We start from the raw sequence: 19,501 nt of genomic DNA, 5'->3' as shown, positions 1-19,501 counted from the left end.
ATTTTACTTGTTTCTCTTATCATTGTATTTTTATATTCTCACATCATGTACCTTAACACATTTCGATGTTACTTGTCCATCTACGTCTTTATATGAAAAGCTTAAGATCACGCAAGTCTGACCTGAAGATGCTATTATAATAGCGAAAGCGCTAGTCAAAGATACGTTCATGTAACCTATGTAATATTTTGTATTTTGAATAGACAGTTATTGAAGGATTTTTGATATTTATTTCTTTAAATTAGTTCAGTGGCTTAGCTCCGTTATTGTAACATTAGTGAGTGAAGTATTTTCATTACTCTAACAGAGAAGAAATTACTTGATCTTACATACAGTAGGCTATAACAGAAGTGAAGTAGGCCCCTAAATGAGTTCTTAGTGTTGACATTATATATATTTATTATTTAATGTACCGAAGTACATATGATGTTTCCATGCAGATATTCTGCGTCATCGTACGATGAAAGAGTAGTGGAAAGGAGAAAAATTCTCTCCGGGACCGGGATTTGAACCCGGGTTTTCAGCTCTACGTGCTGATGCATTATCCACTAAGCCACACCGGATTCCCATCTCGGTGTCGGATCGAATCGTCTCAGTTTAAATTCCACCTCTTGGGTTCCCTCTAGTGGCCTACCCTCTGAACTACGTCATAGATGTCTATGAACATAGAACAATGTCCACATATGTGCAGAGGTGCACTCGTTATGAGTGACTAAGTGGTCGGGATCCGACGGAATAAGCGCCGTCTTAAATCACAAATTGATTTACGCATATCATATATCTTTCATTGTTAACATTATAGATTCTTTCCAGAATCGCATAGACAATACTGCTATTATAATATTCTTTCCTTCGTCCTCATCCTTCTTTCCTCAAGGTAGAGCCTCATGAAGTCATGATTCATTCAATTCTCTACACCAGTGTTCGTCAGCACTCGCTGAAATAGGTAAAGGGTAAGAGGAGCAAAGTAATATGCCCCGTCGTGCAGCAGGAAGAGGTAGATACCATACCCGCCAGCAGCCACGGATGCACCACAGTGCAATCTCTTCTCCGCGGGTAAGAGGCGCTACCCCGAGGGTGCACTGTGCTGATGACCGCTCCTCTACACTCTACAGCAGTGGTATTCAATCTATGGTACGCGTACCCTCAGGGTTACCGGGATTGTCTTATAGTGTACGCATTCCACTAAGTATGTAAAAATGCTGACATAATATTTTTTTTTTCCTTGTTAGTAATTATTGCATTTTATATATTTCCGTTGTACGATGTAAAATTTTAATTAACAACAATATGGTAGAGCAAGTAAGAGATTTTAAATACCTGGGCTGTGAAATTGGAAACACAAGAGAATTAGATCAACAAAGAAAATTACAAAATTTTAATCAAATATATGGAACGATTAAAAGAACCCTATTAAACAAAACAAGGAAAGAAACCATTTTGAAGTTTTACAAAGTCTTGGCAGTCCCATCTCTCTTGTATGGCTCAGAATGCTGGACCCTAACAGAAAACCAAAAGCACAAAATAGAAGTAAAAGAAATGAGATTTTTGAGATCGATAGCTGGATACAGAAGAACAGACAATATAATGAAACGATAAGAGATGAACTGAATATATTCAATTTAAACAATAAAATAAAAGAATATCAAGAAAAATATTATGAACACGTACAAAGAATGCCAGAATACCGTATTCCTAAAAAGATTCTAGAGTACAAACCCAAAGGCAAGAGAGACAGAGGAAGGCCTACGAAGAGATGGAGAGATCAATTTCTTTGAGAGGACGGAACAGGTCGAAAGGCCTAATCCCTGATGATGATGATGATGATGATGATGATGATGATGATATATTTCCGTTTACAATATCAATCCTTCTTCTTCCTTGCTTTAATAACATTTTTAACCGTATAATTTATTAGACCTACTATTATTATCGCGTCAACAAGTACTGTATGAATAATAATAATAATAATAATAATAATAATAATAATAATAATAATAATAATAATAATAATAATAATAATAACACTCACTTACTCTTTTATATAAAATCACAGTCTTTTGTTATTTCCTACATAATTGCAATGCAGTTTGGGGATACGAAGGTAAAAAAACATATTTTGGAAGTACGCTAGCAAAAAAGATTGACTGTCACTACTCTACGGAATACCTTAGTACAGGCATGTTCAGCACTGGCATTTCTAGCCTTTAATCGAGGTGAAACAGTGACGTAGAATCTCAGAATCGCATGCAGATACACGCATAAAAGATATTCTACGTCATAACAAGGATGAGCAGCATGAAAACAAATTTGATTTACAACTATGATAACAGGACCAAAGGTGTAAACTACTATGGTACATACGACGGAAAGAAGTATATTAAATCAAACCTAAGAGAATAGAAAGACTTCTATCCTCTCTGAATCAAGCAACGGAAACAAGCGAGAATCGTAATTGTCAGAGTTCAGAAAACAGAATTGAGCCTATACTTGGTTATAGGTTATGGTTGAACTCTAGAATCTCTGGTCCTAACAGAGAGTTAACAAACAGAAGTTAAAATGTGACATGTAAAGTTGAAGAAACGCAATATATTTAACAGCCATTTATATTTTTAACTTATAGTTAATTAACGTTATGTTAGGTACATTTTAACAAAGGTTGAAGAAACCAGGCCATAGTCTTGAAAATTATACTAGGATTATTTGCAACGGTGGGTATAAATAACTCTGCACAAGGTTGTACCAGTTTGCTATTGAAGTTTATCAGTCCTATACTTAAATGTATGCGTCTCAGTTTTCCCTCAAACGAGGATTCCGGAAGTGTTCTGCTCTTCGAAGAAATATTTGACTTCATTTTGTTTTATAATTTATTCGCTAGAGATGTCCATGGTCTTGGGACAAATTTTGTAACATTTGCATCCCAAATCGGGACTTTGGCCCACAGAAACATTTATTCGCAAAGTAAATAATTCGACGTAGCGAAGGAAAGTCTTGGCCAGGTACACTAGCGTTCAGAGATATCTAACCAAGGGATGTCAGAACCAAAGATATAACAAAATGGACGAACTTTGAAATATGTTCGCTAGTTCTCAATAGGTGACCTTATTATTGGGACGGATAAAAATGTGTTGACGAAAATGATGATTTAGATCAAATAAAAATTATTCTCATAATTGACAGTATCAGCGGTTTCCCGCTAAACCTAGTGCTTTTGCAATATTATTAGAGGGGGATGAAATTTTGAATTCGAAAACACGTTATATTTATGTACGATTTGCGACACTGACTGTTATTTTCTCAATCTATACATAGAAGTAATTACTAAACAAGTCACACTCACACGATCAAATTATAGAATGTAATCGATTACTATAGGTCAGGTATTTTTAATCGCCGGTGTACCGCTCACGCTGTTAATGTAGAATCTGTTTTTAGTTCCTTACTATAGGAAGAAATCATTTTTAAAGGATCTGATGGAAATGCAACACTGATTCCTTTGTTATGAAGTCATCACTGAACGAGCTATTGCTAATATAGTACTTAAATGAATTAATAGTTTAGATGGGCTAATTTTAATGCACCGAAGAAAAGACTTGAAAGTAGTAGGACGAAAACACGCGCAAGTATATAAATTACATGAACCAGATTTTAAACATGTAGCCATCCATGAGATTGCTCTCAGACTCATGTGCTATCAAGGAACTAAATTGCCGTGACGTTGAGTCATAAGATCTACTACAAAAATTACAGTAGTGCGGTCTCAAATAAGCACTGACAAAGCACTCCACTTCTTTTATATTCTTCCCTACAACAAAATTGCATGCTTTGGTACATTGTGGAGACAATAATTAAAAGATAGAATCGTAACAATGTTTATACTGAAACAACAGATGGCATTCAGTACAGTATTATTAATTGATTCATATAATTATTTACCAACTACGTCCAATGAATTTATAGGATCTAGGGATTCACATCACCAGAGATGTCGTCATTATACCTTCTTGTCACTGATTACACTTTAGTCACTGTCGTTTTTGTCACCGATTATATTTAATAATTTATTAATGTTTTATCGGACAAATTTAGGATTTTGATAGAAGGATTAGTAGGATCACAGAAAGATAGCCTGATTATAAAAAAAGGTGATGTTCTTACGTACCTCAGAGTCATCGGACACAATTTGGGTGGCAATTTTGAAATATAAAACATGAAACATTTTATGCTGCGTGGCAATTTTGAAACATTAATCACATAACGTTTTATACAGTATACCTATGGATATTTTACTTGTCGAAATTGTTATTTTAACAAAGTGTGTACTGAATAATTTCGAGGGAAAAATTGTTCCGGGGCCGGGTATCGAACCCGGGACCTTTGGTTAAAAGTACCAACGCTCTCCCACTGAGCTACCCAGGAACTCTACCCGACACCGATCCAATTTTTCCCTCTATATCCACAGACCTCAAAGTGGGCTGACAACCGTCAAGCAACCAACATTTGAGTGCACACTAACTCTGTGTGATTTTAAATTGTGGTTTTCTGTTACGTACAGTGACGTGTATTGTGCAAATTAAGCTTTCAGGAATAACTCCCTGTAAAGTTAATTTGAATAATTTCGAGGGAAAAATTGTTCCGGGGCCGGGTATCGAACCCGGGACCTTTGGTTAAAAGTACCAACGCTCTCCCACTGAGCTACCCGGGAACTCTACCCGACACCGATCCAATTTTTCCCTCTATATCCACAGACCTCAAAGTGGGCTGACAACCGTCAAGCAACCAACATTTGAGTGCACTCTAACTCTGTGTGACTTTAAATTATTGTGGTTTTCTGTGGTTTGGATCGGTGTCGGGTAGAGTTCCCGGGTAGCTCAGTGGGAGAGCGTTGGTACGTTTAACCAAAGGTCCCGGGTTCGATACCCGGCCCCGGAACAATTTTTCCCTCGAAATTATTCAAATTAACTTTACAGGGAGTTATTCCTGAAAGCTTAATTTGCAAAATGTGTACTGGTGACCAAAATATCGGGTGACAAGGTTCAGTGACTAGGTGGTACAATGACGGGTGTTCCGGTGACGAGAATTCCGCTTCCCGAAGCTATAGAGACTGCACTACTGGGAGTTTTCAACAACTACTAACCATCGAAAAGTAGCTGGATCCGCTGATCACGTAGTCAATATGACGTTAAGACCATAGACACAACAAAACAGTACAAACATTAGATAAGATAGACACACCCAGTCAAATTGGTGGGGGAGATTTAATATATACAATCCACTACCTAAAAACGAATTTGGGTTCGAGAGATTTAAAGCTGAAATCTCTATTACTTTTAAAAATAGGAAATGATTTTCAAATTATTTGTTTTTGTTTAAATTTTGCGTAGGATGAAAGTTCTTGGAACTGCTGTCAAAGAGGAAAAGTTTATTGAAGATGTACAATTTATTAACACTGTGAACTTTCCGCTGTCCTTTCGTTTTGGCATTCTTGAAATTTTAGGCACTCTATTGAAATAAAGTGCGCAAGATTAGTATTTTTTACGAGATACATTCCTTGATAAGTATAACACCGTGAGTTTCATATTCTCTGCGGTCACTGACGCGCAAATGTACATACCGCAAATTTAAGCCGAATAGCTGAAATGCAATTTGATCCCAACAAATGTAACTTTTCGTTTTTCAAAGGAATTTTACAGCGTTACATTTGTTGGGATCAAATTTCTGTACATTTAAAGGACAAAACTAAAACTCTTTCAATCATTTATTATCATAATACACTGCTCTCTTAAATTAACTGAGCATATTGGGAATTAAATCAAAGGCATTCCCAAAACACGCTATGTAATGTTTCATACAAAACCATTTTTATCTCGAAAAGGTAGCAAAAACAAGCAAAATTGTATTAAATTCTTTTATTTTAAATATCTCAAAGAATAACTCCCTAAAATTAATGACATTACATACGTTTCACCCTGTATACCTTATATCTATACAAGTATATGCAATGGAATTACTGTGTTTCTTATGGATTGGTTTGTTGGAGAGCCATTAGTATGGGTCTATTAAAATAAGTAAGAAATATCATTAATGCAAGAAAATCTATGCCTCTAGTTAAAACCATATCACTGTAAGAGTCTGATCCGTTTCTAAACAAGTGATCTCAGAATAGTGCGACATAACTCATATCGTTGCTAAGCAACTGAAGTAAGATATTGAAGTTTTCGTAACATTTTATTTATTTGACACTCAAGTACACTTCACGGTGATCCGTTGCTAAGCAAGTGACGTCAGAATAATATGACTAAGTAATATTACCGTTGTTAAGCAACTGACGTGACATGTTCAAGATTTCATAACATTTTACTCTTTTGACACTCGTGCAAAAACGTTTCATTTTAAAAAGATGAGTTACAACAGAAATGAAAGTTTTAAGGAAAAATACTTTGGTGGATCACAAGACGAATGAAGATATTTCAAAATATTTAAAAACTACATAAGTTACATCGATATTAGAAAAGATTCAAAATTACAGAAACAATTGAGAACAGCATGTCGACTGTATAGGCTACAAGATGAGAGATAACCTAAAATACTGCTTCAGTACCATCCTAAAGGAAAGAGAAGATTAGGTTAGATCACTGAAAAGATTATGCGGAGACTACGAGGAAGGCGGAAAACAGAAAAGATTTGAGAATGCTGGCTTTGCAGCGAAAGATCTGGCCGATTGAAGGAACGAACGAACGAACGAATGAATGAATGAATGAATGAATGAATGAATGAATGAATGAATGAATGAATGAATGAATGAATGAGAATAGTAGAGGGCTTTCAACTGCAGGCCTAAACAGAAATAAATCTAATAAATAAACAGATCACTAAAGTTCTAAATTCGTGAAGGATGATGAAGCTGATATCTGATTTTCGTTTGCTATTTTCCTAAACTGTAACGTTATTCTATTTTCCTTTTCTTCTGTTTTATTTTACCGTTCCATTCTAGTTTTTCTCTTTTCTTCCTTCTTTTCCCTTTTAGTTCAATTTTATTCTTTCCTTTATTTTCTTCTCAGATTTGAAGCTCTTATTCATTCAGGTAATTTCAGTCTTACACTTTAGTCAATACTCTCGTGTTATAAAAACAAGCACGAAAAATTTGAGGCAATATACAGTCTATCACATTTACTACAGAAAAAAACACCGATGACGAAGGCAGGATTCGAACATACAGGCCAGAACTGCATTTTAACATTTGCTTTAGTTTCATTTTAGTGAAAGAAAAATAAAATGCTACTTTCAAAGCATTTGATTAGATAGTCCTATACTTTCCGTTATTTTAAAATAAGATTTCAAGCAATTTCGGTAGAGTTATGCAATATTCCACCCCCTTTTTCTGGTGAATTACAAAGTACATAAAAAGTCCGCTTCTAATGGTTCACACTCCAATGCTTAAATTGCTTGGAAGCTGTGTGAAACGCACGACTTCGGAAGAAAAGGCTCGACTGCTATATACACATAGGCCTCTATATAGTACGTATATAAAAAATCAATGGGGCAGATCCCCAAATGCCTACATAACACAGTAGCTATAGACTAATATTTACAGCCAATTACACCACCGGAGAACAGATTGGTTTTCTGGGGAGGTGCCAAAATTCACAAGCCGGTGCCAATTATCTGTGCATCCCTCCTTCGCAACTTCTTCCCACTCATCTGCTCGTGGTTGCCCTGAGGCACGTTATACTGTAAATTAAAAAGTCCTGGGCCACGGATTGTAACGAGCCACCGTTTCACGAAATAGATGTCCCGTCAAATGCTTTCACAAACTGTGAAAGGATGTTATTATGTATTCATGTTTGTTTATATGTACAAGCTTCAGGGACAAACATTTCGAAATCGCCATTACAATTGAATTGTAGTCGAGATATAAAACAAGACCAGAGGGCCACACTCAAATCCACAATGATAAATTTGTATTATAACTATGCCATTGGTGCAGTGTGCAACTTGTGCAGAGTACATATATATTTTACAAACTTTAACAGTGCTATTATAGCTTACTGAAACACTTTCATAAACCAATGAACAAGGTTTTCAAAAGCGTTTCCAAAGTTTTGAAAAGTAAATATATACAAAATTCCCCCTTGTTTTACTCCACTTGTCAAATTTACATTAACTCCCAACACGTTTGTCATTTGAATTGCTTTTACGTGAACCTATTGTCTGAATCAAATCATGTGAGCCGATATCGTTACTTTCTGACTCTTTGAACGTGCAATTCAGAATCAAAGTGGGTGCCATAGAAGAGAGAAAATGGCATGTTTATCGAGCACGTCTGCAGAGATTTATGTTTCAATATTTATGCGTTATTCTATCAAAAGAGTCCAGTACGAGTATTTCATAACCGCAGTTTTGCCTCCACCGTTGCTATTCTCATATCACGTCAAAAGTAAACAGATTCTGATCAAAAGCGGCCTTTAGACCACTAAAATTTTGTTAGTTTCTGTTGCCAGAAATACAGTATTATTGTATTCTTGCGTCATACTGTCTAACCTATGTGGTTAATATTGATAATGATAATAATAATAATAATAATAATAATAATAATAATACTTACTTACAAATAGCTTTTAAGGAACCCGCAAGTTCATCGCGCCCTCATATAAGCCCACCATCGGTCCCTATCCTGTCCAAAATTAATCTAGTCTATATCATCATATCTCACCTCCCTCAAATCCATTTTAATATTACGGCCTCCCCAAAGGTCTTTTTCCCTCCGGTCTCCCGACTAATAATAATAATAATAATAATATATCATGATAGATCTTAACAAATTAAAATTTAAAATTTAGCATTTAGCATTCTAAAACCAAATTTGGATTCTACAGCACTTTTAATGTTACGATTTAGAGCCGAGTGGTCTAACGGCTAGAGAACTGGACTTATAATTCTATGGACCCGGGATCGATACCCGATTTATAACTTGTGTTCGGCAAGTCCGTGGTCCGAGTAACACAGATGTTTTCTTCGGGAGCTCTGTGGCATCCCAACAAATCTCCATCATCATCTCATCTCATCACGGGTTTAGCGTAGACCAGCCTCCTGTGGCGTACCCTGGACAACGACTCTGTCAGTAAATTGTTCTACACAACTGGCTTCAAACGGGTGAATAACGAACAGTCAAGTATCCGCTATCAGTTTTTAAGAAATGTTAGGACTTAGCGTTTTTGGATGGAACATTCTTGAAAATAGTAACTATGATCCGTCCCAGGAGTCTGTAGAGTAAAGGCTCATTCACAATGAAAATTAAACATAACGTAAGCGTTAACTTAAGAATATAAACGTTACGGTAAAATCAAGAAGTCATACCATCATTCACGATGGGAACATAAACATAACAGCAAACATACTTGGTAACCATGGAAACATAACAACGACGCCATTTCCTCATATTCTATCGTATACTTCAGCGCTCCACGATTGTGTTCTGTTTGCAAATCGCGTAACCATAAGCATGAAAGTTTGGAGTTTGCAAACTTTCATGTTAAAATCTTACGGTAATTTTTATGTCAATGCTTATGTGAATCATTGTGAATGATCCTATTTGGTAGCCTGGGCGCAAACTTCTGTGTTTATGTTACAGTTATGTTTAATTTTCATTGTGAATGGGCCTTAACTTTGCGCATATGAGGGCGGAGTCTATCTGTGCCGGAGTGTATTGCGGGCAGCATCAGCTCGAGACCGCTAAGGGGTAAGATGCTCGTGGTAGAAAGTTCAGATAAAAATGATCTCCTATCTGCAAGCGATTGCTAGCTTTGTTCAACCAATGCCTCCTCCCAGAACGGTAATTGGCCCTAGCCCTCCCACATATCACTTGCGCAGATATCTTGTTTCGTCTTTCTACTCTACAGATTCCTGAGACGAACCATAAGTGAAGGAACAGAATATAAAATTACAGTGAATTTGTAAACATTAAGAAACGTGTCAAAAGACATGATGTGATTCTATCCCGACCCATACTGTTACTCAATCATAATCATCCGATACCACAAATAACTTATTTGTGAGTGAGCACTGAACCTAAAGCGATCGTAGAGGCAGCCAATATTTTACTACCAGCACCAGGCAGATTAATTGAAAACTCAGGGTAAAGGTATAGATAACAGCAAAGAGGATATCAGGTAGATCACATTCCTGTGCTATTCATACTGTAAAAGCTAACTTAGAGGGATGACCAATCTATTCGAAAGAGTGTAAGAACCTATAGATGTGCCTTTAGATAAATTCTGATCTTAAAAAAAAAAAACACACACACACACACAAAAATTCTCATAAAATGTAATTTCGCTGTTATTTTACAACATTAGGTTCGTATTTTGTACTCAATTTCGTAATTGATCGGCAATTAAAACCTAAAATAATATGCTGACATGCTTTTAAACATAAAATTACTAAATTTGACAACATTTGGACACATTTTGCATTTATAGTAATTGCGAAAATCTACCATCTCTAATAATAATAATAATAATAATAATAATAATAATAATAATAATAATAATAATAATAACTTTTGAATCTGTAATATGGGGAAAGTCTGTCAAAACCTTCGAGCTTGTTGGACAACTGAAGATCTCAGTCTTGTAGTTAGAGCAGCTAAAAATGGTACCAGTGTCTCAAAAGCAGCAAGAAGATACAACATACCTCGTAGAACGCTACTACTACAACAAAAGATACAGAAGGAATTTGATTCAGTGTATAGAGTGCCAAACCCGGTACAACGAAACCTGCGACATGAGTAGCACAAAGAAAACTGGACTCTGTCCACTATGTGAAGACGGTTGTGCACCAATCAACGACAGTAATCATGAGTGAAATTTTTTAATTATGTGGTAATGAGTATTGAGAATATTTTTGTTGCCAGGTAAGTCGCAGGTAGTTATTCAATTCCGTAACATAATATTACATGTGCCACTTTTGTTTATAAACATATTTCTTTGTTCTAATAGCGCAGGTAATAGCGCCAATATGTGTCACACTTTTATTTACTTGTATTGCTGTAAAACCTTGCCACAATTTTATTACAACTTTTAAAACGTAACTTACATTCCACAGGAAAGGTTACAAATTATCAATATCTAAAAATAAATAAATAAATAAATATTATTGCCTGTATTTCTGACCAGTTGTATATTTTATAAACGTAAGTAATAATTTTATTTTTATCTCCTATTATCACAAATCATGCATCGAAAATTTTAACTGGAAATTATTTCTAATGCTATCTTTTTGCTGTTGTTTATTGCTTCAGTGCTCCTAAATCATATATTTAAATAGTCTATAATCAGTAAGTAAGTGGATGCCATTTCCGTATTTTTTTCCTATTGTTTATTGTTACTAAGGTATATTAAGTACCGGTATTTAATTTGTAACTAAGTCAATTTTGTGCATTCTCTCTTTATTATTCTTTAAAATTATGTATACAATTTGCAAAATTATGTCATATTATTGCAATATCTTTACACTTTCGTTGATAATTTCTAATTCATGTATTTAATTTGTAACTGAACGTAATTTTGTATGACGTCTTTAGTACTGTTTACTGTCTATTAATTCATGCATTTATCTTGCAAATATAACTCATTCCTCCTACTACTTCTTCACCATTGTATATTATTTATATAGAGGGTGCCCCATTTATCTTGACAACCCAAAATAACTTTGCACGCAAGCATAAAATTAAAAATTGTTCCACACAAAAAGTGTACAACTGAAAGGGGTAAATAATACTGATGGGGAGGCAAACTTGTAGCGTTATTTATTAATGAGATACAAATACTAACATTGTTTTTTTAAATGACACTATGTATTTATTATTCAGTATTTCAATTAAGCTCGTCAAGATCTGTTCAAAAATGTATCATAGTGAGTTATTCTAATAAACAAAACGTTAATAAACGGAACCTTGACGGCATGGTTGCTGTGCATAGTACAGAGCATGCATAATGTCCAGACACTCCCCCACTCTTCCTACAGAGCTGCGCACGAGATCAGATGAGTCTACTGACGAATTACAGGGGAATGGGTTAGTCTTTGCCTTGAAATCGGTAGATACACGTCCGACATTCCCTTGTATTCCTAACCCCTCCTACATAGAAACATTCCCGTACTGCACATCGCGAGTGTCTTGACAAAATGCATGAGCTGTACGTACAAAGAAAGTGGTTTGACTTTAAGTTGGTGTAAACAATACATAGTAGGCCTACGTTGCAGATACACAGGGTCGAGTAAGCCACTCCACTAGCTTTGGTTTACAGTAAAGAAATGAAACCAAATGTAGCACAGACCACTCACTCACTCATCAGTCATCAGTGTTCAGCGAAATAAAACCAAAGCTATGTGTATCATCTGCAATGTACGAGTACTACATATTGTTTACGCCAACTTAAAGTCAAACTACTTCATACTATGCACAAGAACCATCCCGTCAAGGCACCAATAATTAATTTTAATTTATTAACGTTCTCTCTATCAGAATGTCCCATTGTGATACATTTTTGAAAAGGTATTGACGAGCTTGAAATACTGAATAATAAATACATAGCGTCATTTAAAGGAACAATTTTAGTAGGCCTACTAGTATCTCATTAATAAATAACGCTTTAAGATTGCCTCCCTATCAGTATTATTTCCCTCTTTCAGTTGTACACTTTTTGTATGAAACAATTTTTAATTTGGTGTTTGCGTACAAAGTTATTTTGGGTGGTCAAGATAAATGAGACACTCGGTATAATGAATTTAATATGTAACAAACTATAACTCTAATATTTTTTAAATTTATTTTTAGTAGGTTATTTTACGACTCTTTACCAACATCTTAGGTTATTTATCGTCTGAATGAGATGAAGGTGATAATGTTGGTGAAATGAGTCCGAGGTCCAGCATCGATAGTTACCCAGCATTTGCTCATAATGATTTGAGGGAAAAACCCGGACAAAACCTCAACTAGGTAACTTGTCCCAACCGGAAATCGAACCATGGCCACTGGTTTCGCGACCAGACGCGCTAACCGTTACTCCACAGGTGTGGACCAACTCTAATATTCCAAAGGGGTAAAATAGGGTTACAATATTTGGATAATAACAATAATAATAGTAATAATAATAATAATAATAATAATAATAATAATAATAATAACTTATTTTTTTAATTGATGGTGTTAATACTTTCACTCATCTTACATAAAAACCGTAAATATTCAAACGTAACGGTGCTCGCCAGTCTTGTTGTCAAGATGGTGTAAAGTCACCGCTTAAGACAATGAGTCACCAGCGTGGCTCAGGCGGTTAAGACACTTGTCTGCCGGTCTGAAGTTGCGCTCGGGCGCGGGTTCGATACCCGCTTGGGCTGATTACCTGGTTGGATTTTTCCGAGGTTTTCTCCAACCGTAAGGTGAATTCCAGGTAATCTATGGCGAATCCTCGGCCTCATCTCGCCAAATACCATTCTCGCTATCACCAATCTCATCGACGCTAAATAACCTCGTAGTTGATACAGCGTCGTTAAATAACCAATTAAAAAAAAAAGATAATGAATGACAAAGTCAAAAACAAGAAATATACTGTGCGAATGGAGGGGAAAGAATTTCCCTTCTCAGAATTCAAAGTCAGGTACGCTGGATTTGTAACTACAAGCGCTATCAATAATGAATACTTTTTTTTCTAGCTATAATTAAAATGAAGGCTTCAGCATAACGAATAAAACTTCGCGATTATAAATTATACGTGAAGACAAGCGTAAAATGTACTTATAATGACAAATGGATACGTTTCTTACAACTCATTCTGGCTTAGATGTGTTTTGTTAGTTTTTTCATGTACAAACAACTGACAAGGGAGCTACGATTTCATCGCCGGAAGCCTCGTGCAGACATGTACATGCAAACCAATGTGAATTTACTGGTCCATGATAACCACCATCACTACCACTGGGGTTTAATAGCAAATAATACGAGGCTATGGCAAGCATCAATGAGATAACCAAATAATGATACAATTTTTATACCGCCCTAGGCAATATAATCCCTGCACTGAAAACGGGTACTCACAGCAGCGGACTGTAATTCGAATATCTGATTTGTACGCTACGGTTGTTCTAAAATCAACTATTGTACGAAATTAGTAATGGTAATTTTTAACTAGGTAATTAAGCTTTTAATTTTCGGACGGACATTAGCGTTGCATGATATCAAAATAAAAGCCATACCACTAGTGTATAAAATGAAAACATATGAGCGCGAACAATGCGCGGGAATACCGGGCTTGCACACCCTAAAGCTATCCAAGGCAACGAAGTAGCTTTATTATTTTATTTTTTGGAAATATACACCCCGGTTTTCCACCATAAGTAACGGAGTTAAAATTTCGACGACTTCAAGTGAAAATTTTTCTTACTGCTACTTTATTTAAAAGTAGAAATTTGAAAAGGGAAAGTTCCACAGTAACAGGTCGAACCCTTCTTTGAAACTCTGTACAGAGAAAAAATACTGTGAACAATAAGGACCGATTGTATAAACCATTTAATTTTAGATCAGAGGTTAAATTGATCCTTGTTTCAGCTGAACTTGGAATTTTGTGTTGTATAAAGTCTAATCTGAGATTAATTTGTCTCAAACTAAAGTCAACTTTGACTGAAGAAATTTCTCCGATTAAGTTAGATGATCCAAGTGCAGTTATTTCTTTTCTGTTTGAAATATACGAGTGACAGATTGTGCAAATAAAATATCCATTATTATTATTATTATTATTATTAATATTAATAGATATGGTAGGTACATTAATATATATATATATATATATATATATATATATATATTTTACAATTTCTTGCCTTAATACACAAACAATCTTATATTTTATAAGGCTCTATCCTGTTCAGCAGTATCAAATAACATAACCTATAATTATATTATGCTTATAACAACCATTAATTATTAATCGTTCTCCAGAACAAGTTCCTGCGTACTGCAACAAATGCCCCCTGGTTTGTAAGAAATCAACAACTGCATCAAGAATTGGGAATTCTTCCACTAGAACAGTACATCCATTCAATGTCAAAATCTTTCTTCAACAAACTTCCTAGTGTTCCTGGAGCTGTGACATATAACATTGGAGCAAGATCTTGTCAGCCATCTCGACTTAAAAGGAAACTCCCTCAAGACATCCTTCTTAGAGATACTGACGACTCTTCATAATTTAACACAGAAAATCATCATATTTTTGTTCAAATAAATTCACAAAAATGTTTAATTAATTAATTTAAATTAATTAGAGGAGCCTTTAGAGCCAACCTCAGCATGATATTCTGCATGTGATATTCCATAATTTAACAGTGGTCTGTATAGCAAGTTTGCTGGTCGACCAATATTAAACATAAAAAAATTATTAATCGAAATGACAGGTACATTCATAAATTTTCAATTAACTGTATTGCTAAACGAAAATTGTCGTTTTATAAAGCTTTATTATGTTTAACAGTAACAAACACAATAACATGATAACAATTTGGAGAACAGTCAACCTTCTTCTTATTGTCCGCCATTATTTACATTGCACAAAACAAACCAATGTCTCCAACAGAGTGTTTACGGAAAGTCGCTAAAAAGTAGTTGTAAAGTCGCCAGATTTCTCATTATCAACAAAGAAAGATTAAATTTTGTCACTATGGGGTGTTAAAAAGGTCGCTAAATCCCTATTTAAGCAATATAAAAGTTAAAAGAAATTGTCGTTGAAAAAGAGTTAAGGTCGCTAGATTCGCAACACTGAACAAACTTGTACAACATGGTCCGCGCATCACATATTTCACCTGTTTATGCGATGTTGCAAAATCCTTTTCACGTGAACTTAGATTGCATTTGAACCAAGATAACTTGATCGCAGAAAAGTTTTATACAATAGAAGAAGTGTCTGAACTCGGTTCACTTTTCGATCTTCGATCAAAGTTGATCTTGAGTCAGGGAGTTTTATACAATTGGGCCTAAGTGATGTACAAAATCGTTACTTACAACAGAAATTATAAAATCAAGAAAACCGTCTTGAAATAATCCATGGTATGTTTCGTTCTAATACTGCAGTCTGTATTAGAATAAAATTTCTACTTGTCTATAATAACTCGATCTCCCAGACTATAAAAATTTCACATAAATGAACTCAGTACTTTCAGAGAAAAATGCACAAGTTTCGTTTTCTTGACTGAGATTGTTAATCCGTACTGTTATTAGTTTGTTTAATCCAAATACAGGTTTCTGCAAATAATCTTCTGAGTCAAACATTATTATCTGGTCATCTACGAATTATAAAGTATTGAGGTTTATATTTCTGGAGAGTGGTATACTCGAAATGTCTTTATTTTGCCATGTTGTTACTTATTATTTCGTACATCTATATGTTAAAGAGCGTATGTTAAAATGTAAAATGTTCTAGCTCTCTGTCACGCCTCTCGTTATCAGTAGGCTTCGGTCCTGGGCACAGAAACGCGTGAAGTTTAGAACGCACGGTCTATAGTGTTGTGTTGGTCGAGTGGTGTGGGTGATGGAACGCGCCGTTACTTCGTGTCTCAACATGTAAGCAGTCCGTCACAAAATATATTTCACTCTGTACAGATGCAGTATATACAGTGCATTCCTAGTGTAGAAAATAAAAAAAAATGTCTGCCATTAAAGTATTAACGTGAGTTGTAACCAGTGGCGGTTCCTCGGGGGAGGGAAGGGAGAAACGTCCTCCTCACATTTTTCTTCTTTTGAAAGTAAATACCAAATAAAATATGTGCCTTGAAATTCAAGGAAGGTTCGATCATTTTTAAGTTCACAGCTATAAGAAAACATCGGTTGATCGAGTTTTAAACGATGCGCGCTCATGTGCTGCGAGAAAGATGCGAGATTGTTTGTGTGGAGGAAACCCAATTCATTCCTCCTTTACTGCAGTTAGCACACATACACAACAGCGCACTAGCGGCCAGAGAAAGAAGCAGAGTTTTAAAGCGAGTAAATGAACGGAGAGGGAGGAGATCCTCCTCTGAATCAGCGCATGGGCGGGAAATAGAAATCGACTGGTCGTGCAGAAAGCTCACAACCGCTGCCATCTAGCGATCTTGCATTCAACCAGACTATAACACAACTAGGAGGAGGCACAATAAAACAATTTTAACGTAACGCTATGAAAGACACAATATAAACTTTTTTTTTAAATTTAAAAATAAAAAATTTTATTCATTGCACTTTATATAAGCTACTATTTATGGTGTCCACACATGTGGAGTAACGGTTAGCGCGTCTGACTGCGAAATCAGGTGGCCCGGGTTCGAATCCCGGTCGGGGCAAGTTACCTGGTTGAGGTTTTTTCCGGGGTTTTCCCTCAACCCAACACGAGCAAATGCTCGGTGCTGGACCCCGGACTCATTTCACAGGCATTATCACCTTCATATCATTCAGACGCTAAATAACCTAGATGTTGATACAGCGTCGTAAAATAACCCAATAAAATAAATAAAAAAAAACTATTCATGGTTTGAAACTTTCAAGTATATTTGAAAGTTAAAGTCGGGTTTATGTAAAACAAAGAGAAAGTAGTTCTACGTTAGTATCACAGATCTTTTTGGCTGTTGAAATTCACTTCCATTCATTGTGTACTAGACAGGGCAACAGCCAAGTTGTCAGTTTTTACAAATATATTTGAAATTGAAAGTAAATAGGTACTCCAAACTACATTATTTTTAACATAAAAAATTGGGCACCGGCAACTTTGAACAATAATGGTAGTATGACTTCACAAGAACTGATATTCTTCAAAAGCATGTGATACTGAACTTGTACAATGTATATGTGGCAACGCAGTGTTCTCGCTTTCCTCAGATTATTTCCTATTTCCATTTCCGTGGTTCCGATTACGTGTTAGTTGCTATAGTCTCTTCCAACACGTGTGATGCTGTAGTGTGCTCGAAAAATGCTGCGAGGTGAATTTCCTTGTAATTGTTAATTTGTGCAATTATTCAACAATGAATGGAAGTGAAAACATGATATTTTATGGAAAATTTAGGAAACTCAGTTTACAAGACAGATTATTGCTATACAGGAGGGAAGGCCAACCCCAACACTACCTGGTCTTAGATGTGTGCATGTTGGCTAATTTGTAGCATGTTTTATTCAAGAAGTTGTCATTTCGTCCTGATACCTTCTTTCCTCCTCTTAAGAAATACGCAGGAGCCGCCACTGGTTGTAACCTTCAATCAGGTGTCTCTACGCCGAAGCCTGTTACACGTACCGCAGCCAAACAGCAATAGGCCTACACACAACGGTAATGCACTTGCGGACCCACCTGTGCTGTTACAGTCGGGTGACTGCACACGGGTCATGACGTCATTTATACTCCATGTACTCTAAACCTCATACTGGTTACTCTGTGTCCCTAGGCCGAAGCCTTGTTATCAGTTAGTGGGTGTGGAACAGTGAGATCATGCTCTACTCGGGAACAGAGGCACTATCCTTGGCGCATTTCTCTATTAATCTCAGCTAGTTTTGATAGTTTAGAGCTGTGCTTTATAATTATTTTATTCCTGTTGTAGATGTCCATTACTGCTTTGATTAGATGATGTGGGATAAATCTCTTTTTCATTGTTACAAATAACTGCCCTCATTTTATGCAATGAAAAAGTTTCCATAATCAGTGAATAACAAATGAGTGTTTAAATTAAATCCTCTTCTCTTTTCTATTAATAATTTGAGGCAAAATGTTGAGTTTGTGCATGAGCGACCTTTCCGGAATCCAAGATAATAAACGTACTCCACTCCTTTCATAAGACAAAAATAAAAGAAATGAGCAGAGTTTTTCACTGTAGAGGGGATGGGTAGTGATCTACTCTTTCCGTGCATATATTTTACGATATTTTGTATGGTTACAAAAGAAGCTCTTGTTCATGTAATAACTCCTATGTGACAAATTTATGGATTTTCAGATTTTTGCTCTACTAAATAGCTTAAATAGTGATACAGCTAATAATAAAGTCTCCTATATTTCTTTGTTTCGAAAATGTAAAATTTCACAGTTTCCTACGTACGGCTGACATAGGATGAATAAATTATGTGTTTTTTTCTTCCTACTGAAAAATTTTATATTTTGCACATAGGAGTTATTGCAGGGACAACGACGATATACTTAGCGATTATACGAAATTATTAATAAACTAGCCGTACCCGTGCACTCCTCTGCACCCGTTAGAAATAAATATAAAGTAATTACATAATTAAAATAGGACATTTTTGATCCAGGGAACATTCGTGTTTGATAGAAGGATAAATCGTTTATTATGTTACTTAATTTAAATTGTATTAAAAAAATTAAAATGCGATCATTTTGATCCAGAGACCACTCATTTGGTCATAAAAATTATTTTAGGAAATGCAGAAAACGAATGTACAGAATAGCCTATCAAGTTTTCTGTGCATAAGAAGCTATTTTAA

General features: G+C 35.6%; 1 protein-coding gene and 2 non-coding genes across 8 annotated transcripts in view; all 3 read right to left on the bottom strand.

The window, feature by feature from the left end:
• LOC138710867 (uncharacterized) overlaps window positions 1-19,501 on the bottom strand; it is a 2,470,114-nt gene that overhangs the window by 801,065 nt on the left and 1,649,548 nt on the right. The gene's annotated exons all lie outside the window — the stretch shown is intronic.
• On the bottom strand, window positions 4,348-4,419 carry TRNAK-UUU (transfer RNA lysine (anticodon UUU)). The gene has a single exon. It is a non-coding gene; the product is annotated as a tRNA-Lys (tRNA).
• Window positions 4,634-4,705, bottom strand: TRNAK-UUU (transfer RNA lysine (anticodon UUU)). Its single transcript has one exon. It is a non-coding gene; the product is annotated as a tRNA-Lys (tRNA).

The sequence above is a fragment of the Periplaneta americana genome, chromosome 12 (genome assembly GCF_040183065.1).
Source record: "Periplaneta americana isolate PAMFEO1 chromosome 12, P.americana_PAMFEO1_priV1, whole genome shotgun sequence".
NCBI lineage: Eukaryota > Metazoa > Arthropoda > Insecta > Blattodea > Blattidae > Periplaneta > Periplaneta americana.
The sequence above is the reverse complement of the archived record's forward strand: the minus strand, read 5'-3'. Positions and strand labels throughout refer to the sequence as shown.